The sequence below is a fragment of the Dioscorea cayenensis genome, chromosome 18 (assembly GCF_009730915.1).
Source record: "Dioscorea cayenensis subsp. rotundata cultivar TDr96_F1 chromosome 18, TDr96_F1_v2_PseudoChromosome.rev07_lg8_w22 25.fasta, whole genome shotgun sequence".
NCBI classification, from domain to species: Eukaryota; Viridiplantae; Streptophyta; class Magnoliopsida; order Dioscoreales; family Dioscoreaceae; genus Dioscorea; species Dioscorea cayenensis.
In genome coordinates this window covers 16,438,934-16,447,856 of record NC_052488.1, presented here as the reverse complement: position 1 = coordinate 16,447,856, position 8,923 = coordinate 16,438,934, and the positions used below count along the sequence as shown (strand labels likewise).

The following is an 8,923-nucleotide window of genomic DNA, read 5'->3' as shown; positions in this document are numbered from 1 at the left end:
TACAAGCGGCTTATGGGCATATGCTGCGACCTTAAGACTCTATGGATGCTCTTTATGGTTACTTATGGCAGTATGACCTATCTTGTAGAGGTTTCACTCCTTTACAACCTAGTTTATGGCTGGAAGAGCTTTATACTGTAGGTCGTAAAGTTCTCTGAATTGATCTTATAGTCTTACTTAAATGCATAAGTAGCCCATAAGGAACCTAGGTCATAAGAACTGGGATACGAGCTATAAGGGATATAGTGAAGTGAGCGTAAGGCTCTTTGAATTGCTCTTATACCATCTTACAGCCGTAAGTTGGCCCGTAAGGACCCTAGTAAATTTTTGATGGAGGAAATAGGCCGTAAGGGTGCCTTAATCTACCCGTAAAGCTCACTGGATGAAACTTAAGGCTTACCTTATGAGCGTAACTCTCTCATAAGGTATCTCTAAACTGTGCTTTTCATGACTTACAGACCATTAGTGCACTCGTAAGGCTCTCTAGATTTCCCTTGCGGGATGGCTTATAGCTATAAGGATGCTCGCAAATCTCTTTATTGAGGCATTATGATCAGGCTTACTGGCATAAGTAGCCTGTAAGCAGTACTAAAAATTGAGCAAAATTTTCTATGTTCTAACAAGTATGCCCAAATACAAATATGACCTAGTAAGCACAAGAACGAGTATCTATTACTACAACCAACCGGCCATCTCATGAAAATTAATGACAAGCCAAGCATTTTATTACTAACTCACAAAAACATGAAACTAATAACTAAAGTGCAAGAATAAGAAGAATACAAAAAATGTTTGGGTTTCCTCCTAAGATAGGCTTGTTTTACATCACTAGCTTGATGTACCTTGTATGCACATGTCAAGGAGGTTCCAAATAAGAATACTCCTTAATCTTATATGAGTGTGTTTAAAATAGTGCTAATGAGTGCTTGTGTATAAGTAATATGAAGTTTTCTTTTCTTACATTGAGCATCACTTTTATCAGATTTTATCACTTACGCATGTGTATTTGTGTGCTTTTATGCATGTAGGGTTATGGAGACAAAGTTGGATGAAACAAAGCAAAAGTAGATCATGGATGCAATTGTTGATGAAGTTCTTGGGTTGAACAAACATGAAGACAAGAGATGTGCTCAAAGACATGTAGGTGTGTGCCAACCTCCATTATGCTTAAGGGAATACATAAAGAGGAGGGGCACAAAGGCAGTCACACCCATTTGTTCTGACTTGTGCTATACATAAGAGCTCTGTTAATATGGTTTCATTGAAGACACGACGTGATCTACCGAATGGATGTGTGCCCACTCATGTGACCTCGATGAAAAGAGTGGAATCGGGAGCATTTTGGTGTAGTACTATAGCAGTTAAGAGCTCTGTTAATTGATGTTTTAATTGAGTTTCAACCATGAATGCTTGTTGTATTGATTTTTCCTTAGAATAACACTAGGGTTGAGAATCTATCTTGGTAATCCTTGTGGATGAGTGACACTCTATTAGGGTTAGACAAAGCAAGGTTGGAGAGGGTCTAGAGGGTGAGTCGAGAGGTAGTGGAACATCCCCTTTCCCTTCCGAAGTGATTTATCCTACCTCCACATTCCAAGAGTTTTTTACGGTCATGATAGAAGGAAGTGCTAAGAGACAAACCCCACTAGGGCTTAGTTGCGCAAGCAACAGAGTGAAGTGTTGAAGTAATCCTTAGTGATGGGGCTTAATTGTGACTATGGGTCTTTCACCTGTACCAAAGGGTTAGATCTATATTAGGGAATAGGGTTTATCACTTGGAGTCCCTAGAGCTTTAAGCAATTCTACACAGTGTGAGGCATCGAGAGTATTCCTTTCCGCCGGGGTATAGTGTAAGGGTTAGTCACGGTTAACCTTAGGTTTGGGACCGTGTGACTTTAGATTTCCACGACTCATTACACATCAATTAGGAGGTATAATGATTAGTCTTGCACTTGAAACAATAGTCCTAGGGTGAGTAATGTCCGGGTGCCCCATCTTTCTTTCGATTGCCTCTCCTTATCCCTATTGTATTTTCCTTTCTCTTATTTATTTTTATTTGCATTGATATTGTTCACTAACTCACAAATTGATTCACTCTTTAGCTAAATAGCATCACTATTTGCTTCATAACAACTATTCCCTATGGATACGACTACCCATTCATCGGGGTACTATATTACTTTGACAACCCGTGCACTTGCGGTACACACACGCAAGAGGTGTGTCAAAGTTTTCGGCGCCATTGCTGGGGAATAGGCGTTTGGTAAGCATTTTACATTTTGCTATTTTAGCTATTCATCACTTGTTCTATTTCACACTTTCTTATTCTTCCATCGTTCTGATTTGTTTTTCTTTCTTTGCTTACAGCTCGAGGTTATGATCCAAGGAAACCCTTCGATATTGGTTGAAGGTGATGCAAATATTCGAAGAAGAATTCATAGAAGGAGAAAAGAACCTATGCAAAAATAGTTAAATCAAGTTGAGATAGAAGATGAAGGGTCTGATAATATGGCAAAACAACACGAGCAACAGAGGACACTCTCAGATTATGCAAGACCCACAATTCTTGGCATATAGTCTAGTATTGTGCAGCCACCAATTACCACTCAGAGTTTTGAGTTGAAGCTAGGCTTCATCCAGATATTATAGCAGTTGGTATAGTTTAATGGTTTGGTTGATGAAGATCCAAACAATCACATTGACAACTTCTTGGAAGTGTGTGACATGCTCAAGATTAATGGTATCACAGATGATGCTATCAAGTTAAGGGTCTTCCCATTTTCCTTGAAAGGGAAAGTAAAGCAATGGCTACATTCATTACCTACAGCATCGATCACTATATGGGAGGAGATGGTAGAAGCTTTTCTTGCCCGATATTTTTCTCCCGGGAAATCTACAAAGCTAAGGAATGAAATATCCTCTTTTGTGCAAACGGAATTGGAGTCTCTTTTTGAGACATGGGATAGGTTCAAGGATCTTCTGCGGAAATGTCCTCTGCATGGGTTCCCTGATTGGATGATTATCCATACCTTCTATAATGGTTTGAACCCAAGCACGAAGTAGATACTTGATGCTACAGTAGGAGGTACCTTAGGAAGCAAGACCCCTGAAGAAGGCTGACAGCTTATTGAAGAGATATGTATGAATAGTTATCAGTGGAATACACAGGATAAAAAGAAGGTAGTCGGACTTCATGAGATTGGTGCAGTCACATCATTGGTGGCCCAAGTTGAGTCATTGAGCAAGAAGTTAGATACTCTAACATCTCCTAGAGTGGCAGTAGTGATGAGTTACACTGGGTGTGGGGGAGGACATGCTTCATCTGATTTCCCGATTTCTATTGGTGGTACATCCTCAGTGGAACAGGTGGATTTTATAGGCAATGCAATGAGAGGTCAATGAAATCCGTATAGCAATACCTACAATTCGGGGTGGAGGAGCCACCTAAACCTTTCTTGAAGTAATCAAGGGAAACAGAAGGCTATGGCACCACCGGGTTTCTAACAACAACAACAAGCCCCCAATACGGAGAATTGAGTTTCAGGGTTGGAGAACCAGATGACCGACTTAGAGAAGGCTTTGACCAAGTTCATTCAATCGTCGGATACAAGATTTCAATCGGTTGAAGCCACACTTCGCAACCATACTGCATTATTGCACAACTTGGAGAACCAAGTGGGATAAATTATGAAGTCACTTTTGCAAAAACCTCAAGGGAATTTGTCTAGCAACACGGAGACCAATCCAAGAGAACGTTTGAAGGCGATCACTTTGAGAAGTGGTCATAAAGTTGAGAGTAGGCTCCCTAGTGAGAAGATAAATATTGAGTAACCCGAGGTCGTGGAGGTTGAGGAGAGAGAGCCAAAGAAAAGGAGGTGGCATCCCCACCTTAAAAGCCAAGAATGCCCAACCCTTCAAGATTGAAGAATGACCAAAATGATGAGCAATAAAAAAAGTTCTTAGGTCTATTCAAGTAGTTGCACATCAACATCCCATTTGTGGAGGCGTTGTCTCAAATGCCTTGCTACGCGAAGTTTCTCAAGGACCTCTTGACCAACAAGAGAAAGTTGGAGGAGAGTGCATCTGTGATCTTAGATGCTCCATGCTCAGCGGTGTTGCAAAAGAATATACCAAACAAGAAGAAAGACCCCAGAAGCTTTATCATTCCATGTAATATTGGTAACTTGGGTGAAGAGAAGCCATTGGTGGATTTAAGGGCTAGCATCAACATCATGCCTTACACATTCTTTCAGAAGCTAGGCTTAGGAGAGCCTAGGCCCAGTCGGATGACACTTCAATTAGCCAATCGAATAGTTAGACATCCGAGGGGCATCATTGAAGACGTATTTGTAAAAGTTGACAAGTACATATTTCCTGTAGACTTTGTGGTATTGGATGTTGATGAGGATGCTAAGGTTCCATTGATACTTGGGATGCCATTCTTGCACACTTCCAAGGCTCTCATTGACATGGACAGTGTGGAGTTGACATTAAGAGTTGGTGATGACAAATTAATATACCGCCTCGCCAAAGCCATGTGACATTCTCTTGACTTTGATGATACTTTATATTTTCTTGACACTACTGATGAGTTAATTGATGAATACATGCAGGAAACGATGTGCCTGGACCCATTTGAGGGGTTGCTAGATCAAGAAGTGGAGAATGAAGAAGTCCTATCACTTGGTCTAGAAGACAAGTTACAACCTACCCCGGGAGTCATGAAGAGGATGATCCAAAAGTTGAAGAGAGCAAGGAGACATCATAAGAAGCACCCTGATGCTAATTGGGATGTGTATGCACGGAGTAAGGGTGATGAACACTTGTGTGGTAACAAACTCTATAACTCCCCCTCCACCTTGAAACAATTGTGTTCATCATGCTTTCAAGTTGTAGGTAAGAGGCCAACTTTCATTCATGAACCCCGTGAGGTAAGAACATTTACGTCAAGCTTAGTGATGTTAAACAAGTGCTTCTTGGGAGGCAACACAAGAATTTACTCTTTTTCTACTTTCAGTTTAGTATTTGTATGAATAAGAGCTTTAGCGTTGGTGTGTTAATCTTTACATGCTATTGCTGTGTTTTTCTCATGGATCAATGGTATTTAGTGTGATTCATTGTGATTGGAAAAGTTTTGGTCGTTTGAGTATGTTTTAATGATTCTCTGGTCAAGTTTTCAGTATTTATACAGCCTCTGTATGTGTATAGCTGTTGCAGAATTTTTCTACAGAGTCTGTAATTTTTCTATGTCAACCAGAGAAGACACACAGCTGTGTGGAATTTTCACACGGGTGTGTGTTCCGGTTCAGAGCTTAACTTCTCCATCCTGAGAAGACACAGGGGCATATGAATGCCCTAGTGAATGACCTTGTGACGGTCACACGCCCGTGGGTAATTTCTACACGGGCGTTTGGATCTCTGCAGAGTTCCAACTCTCCATCCCGAGAAGACACAGGGGAGTGTGAATGCTCCTGTGGATGACCCTGTGAATGGCACACGTGCATGGGTAATTCACATGTTACCTCCTTGAACAAAGGTTTATCCTTGCCTTTCTGTGGTTGAGTGATAATTTTCCAATGCTTTTTCTAGATGTATTTCTCAACTTTATTTGTTGCAAGCAAAGGGGATGTCTCCTTGCCTTGAGGGTCATCTAATGACTCCATAAAAGGCTCCTTATGCGCTGATATGCCCCTTGCGTAACTGCAAAAGCACGGGTTATACAACTAGTAAAGTGTACCTAAAGGGATTGGGTAGTCAAATCCATAGGGACTGGAATAACTCTCGATACTTGTTCATTTTCTAATATCTACCCAATTTTAGAGAATGGTTAAAAACTAATGTAGAACAAATAAAGAAGTATAGAAAGAGAAGAGAAAGGAAATAATGTTGGGTTGAAAAGATATCAGCAGAAGAATAGTGCCCTAGACTAATCCCCTTGACGGATGTATTGACCATGCAATGACTACATGTACATCTCGTTGGACCGTGGTGACCACCTATAGAGGGTTTGATAACGTACATCCTCACTCAAGTCTTGGAGCAGACTCAACCCCTTCCCTAATGTGTGCCCTAGCTAGATGGAATAATAAATGATCCTCTAGACAGCAGATACACAACTAAGGTTAACATACTTTGTGACTGCAATTGCAACTATGGGGGACAATGCACACCACATCAATGCTTATGTAAATAATGACAATCCCACATCGAATTTTTGCAACATACAAACATCAAGGTAATCAACACAAAGATGAACAAACAATATAAACAAAAGGGAGACCACAAGGAAACTTAATAATCAAAGCAACAAAGTTCAATACATCAAAGGTCAAGGTTCATAATCTGAGGCATTGAATAATGGTTAGCCCCTCATGGTTCTACAATACATGAAATAAAAGCAATAAGAGAAAAAGATGTTATCCATAAGACTCCCTTCTTGCTTCACAATCCTCGTCAGAGGGTGCTCTATGATGATCTTGCAGGTATTTCTCCAATCCTATAGTAATCTCTCCACCAGATCTAGCCCTAAATGATGCTGAACTCTACCCTAACCTGCACCTCTAGAAAAAAGAGAGAAGAAGATCCACCCAAAATCTATATTTAGGGCTTAAAAACACCTTTCCCGATGCAGCACGGCTGTGCTCTTAGCAGTGTTCTTACTCGTGCTTTCCCCCAAGTGTCTTGGGGATAGTCTCTGTGTGATTCCTACAAAGTGACGAGCTTTGGCATACCAGTGCTTGTTGCCTATGCTTCGAGAGCACACTGGTGCAAGGAGTGGTTCAATTGTGCTCTCAGCTTTAAGAAAATTCTAGTAAAGTGCACCAACATAAGCATGCCTGTGCTTTTTGACTATCCTCCCTCGACACACTGGTGCAAGGAGCGGTTCAATTGTGCTCTCAGATACTAATGAAATGCATGGGCTTAATCACCCCAGTGCTTGCTGATCGTGCTTCCAAGCACGGTTGTGCTTAGGCAACTGGGCCGGAATTCTCTAAGTCCTAGAAACAGCATGGTCTGAAGCACGACCATGCTTTTGGACTGTGCTTGTCCTGAATTTATTTCTATTTGTTTCTTTAGATCCAAAGACTGATTATCTGCAACATTTAACAAATATACGTTAAGTAGCATCAGTTTGCAACAATAACATTCTAAAAGGACTAGTAATTCATTCAAAAGGATATATAAAATATATATACAAAATGCACTCATCATGCACTCATGTCCTGTACAAAATCATCAACAATAGAGCCAGTCATATACATGAAATAACAAGTATCATCAGAAGCAAGAGAATATTTCATGGCATTAGATAAAGCAAAAACAACTTCCGGATTCTCAACCCTACGAGTCATTCTACCATTGCTAACATCAATAAGGGCTTGGGAGGTGGCTAAAAATGGCTGACCTTAGATGAGTGGTGATAAGGGACGTAAGTGTATAACCCAATTAAGAAGTAATAGTGTGCACAAAGACAGGGTATCGATCAACAAAGAAGAATAAGAGTACTAGTACTAGCCCTAATCCCGAAAACTAGCCTAAACAAAGGTAGTGATGTCTGCAAATAATATAAGAAGAAAGAGAATAAGAAGAAAGAATACAAAAATAAAATCCATCGAGAAACAAGGGGAGAAAGGGATGCCTAAAAATAGTATCCTTCTAGGGTTTGTTAAGTTAAGGACAAAGGTTGTATAAATATGCAATCTTATTTGAATAAAGAGAAATCCTAAATTATACTAAACCCTTCTTGCAATGGTAAATAGTAATTTATTCAGTACAGTGATGATACAAACACCCCACAATAGCTTTGCACTCTATGAAATCTCAATGTGAACTAACAAAAAATTCCTAAATAGATAATCCTTCTTACAAAGAGATTATTCCTAATCCCATTGAGAATAGAAATATGATCTCTCCTAAACTCTATTCCCAACAATTGCAAAGAGCATGGAAATCACTTGTTAATCCACTTGGAAGGAATGAGGGAGAATTCTCGACTCCAAAGTAACCAATTGCTAGGCTTACTCACAATCCCCTCCAATCGTGGCATGTCTATGCTAGGTGGGTATTTATACTCGTCACAAGGCACATCATACATGATTAGATTCAAATAATATGGATTGCAATTAAGAAACAATTGAAATAACATGATCCACAACCAATGTCAAAATAGAATAAAACCGTAGAGTTCAACTATGGTCGAACATATACAAAATTAGCCCTCCATTAATTGTGTGTGTGTGTGTGTGTGTGTGTGTGTGTTGGGGGCAAGCATCCAAACAACAAGATACAATGAGAATAAAAAAAGATATTAAAAATCCTTTTTCAATTGTGCCAAGTGATGATTGTTGAAGAATGCCCAAGGACCTTCCACGAACACTACCAAACTAATTCGGGCAACTGTAATATTTCTTCTCTCTAATAGGTTGGGTAAGTCTCCATTTTGAATTTCCTCCAAAGCCCTAGGAATCCACCTTCTATCTTCCCCTAATCCATATCTTCAAATAGAAGAAAAGATACCTAAAAACCCCCACCATGAATATTATATTGTGCCACTCACTTGTTGCTTATGGGCATAAGAACGCAGTCGTAAAGTACTGGAGATGATTGGTTGTGAGCCTTACGAGATCAATTATGAATGTAAGTCCTGTCCCTAAGGTCAACTATTTGGTGTTTGGTCCAGCTTATGGCCGTAAGCCCTAGAACGTAAGCTTCTCCGGATTGCCATAGATATCACCTTTATGTCCTTATTCTGTGCTCGTAAAGTCCTCTAGATAACCCTTACTATCTGCCTTAAGGACGGAAGTCCTACCTGTAAGATCCCTTAGTCTATCTTTATACTTCTCCTTGTGGGGATAAACATGCCTGAAAGGTTCTCTAGAGGAGGCTTACAACCGTAAGCACTTCCTTAAGGTGACCTTAAGTG

General features: G+C 40.1%; 1 non-coding gene across 1 annotated transcript; it reads right to left on the bottom strand.

Annotated features, from left to right (window-relative positions):
- Positions 1-2,898: 2,898 nt before the first annotated feature.
- On the bottom strand, positions 2,899-3,005 carry LOC120283081. The gene has a single exon (XR_005543082.1). It is a non-coding gene; the product is annotated as a small nucleolar RNA R71 (small nucleolar RNA).
- Between the last annotated feature and the right edge of the window lie 5,918 nt (positions 3,006-8,923).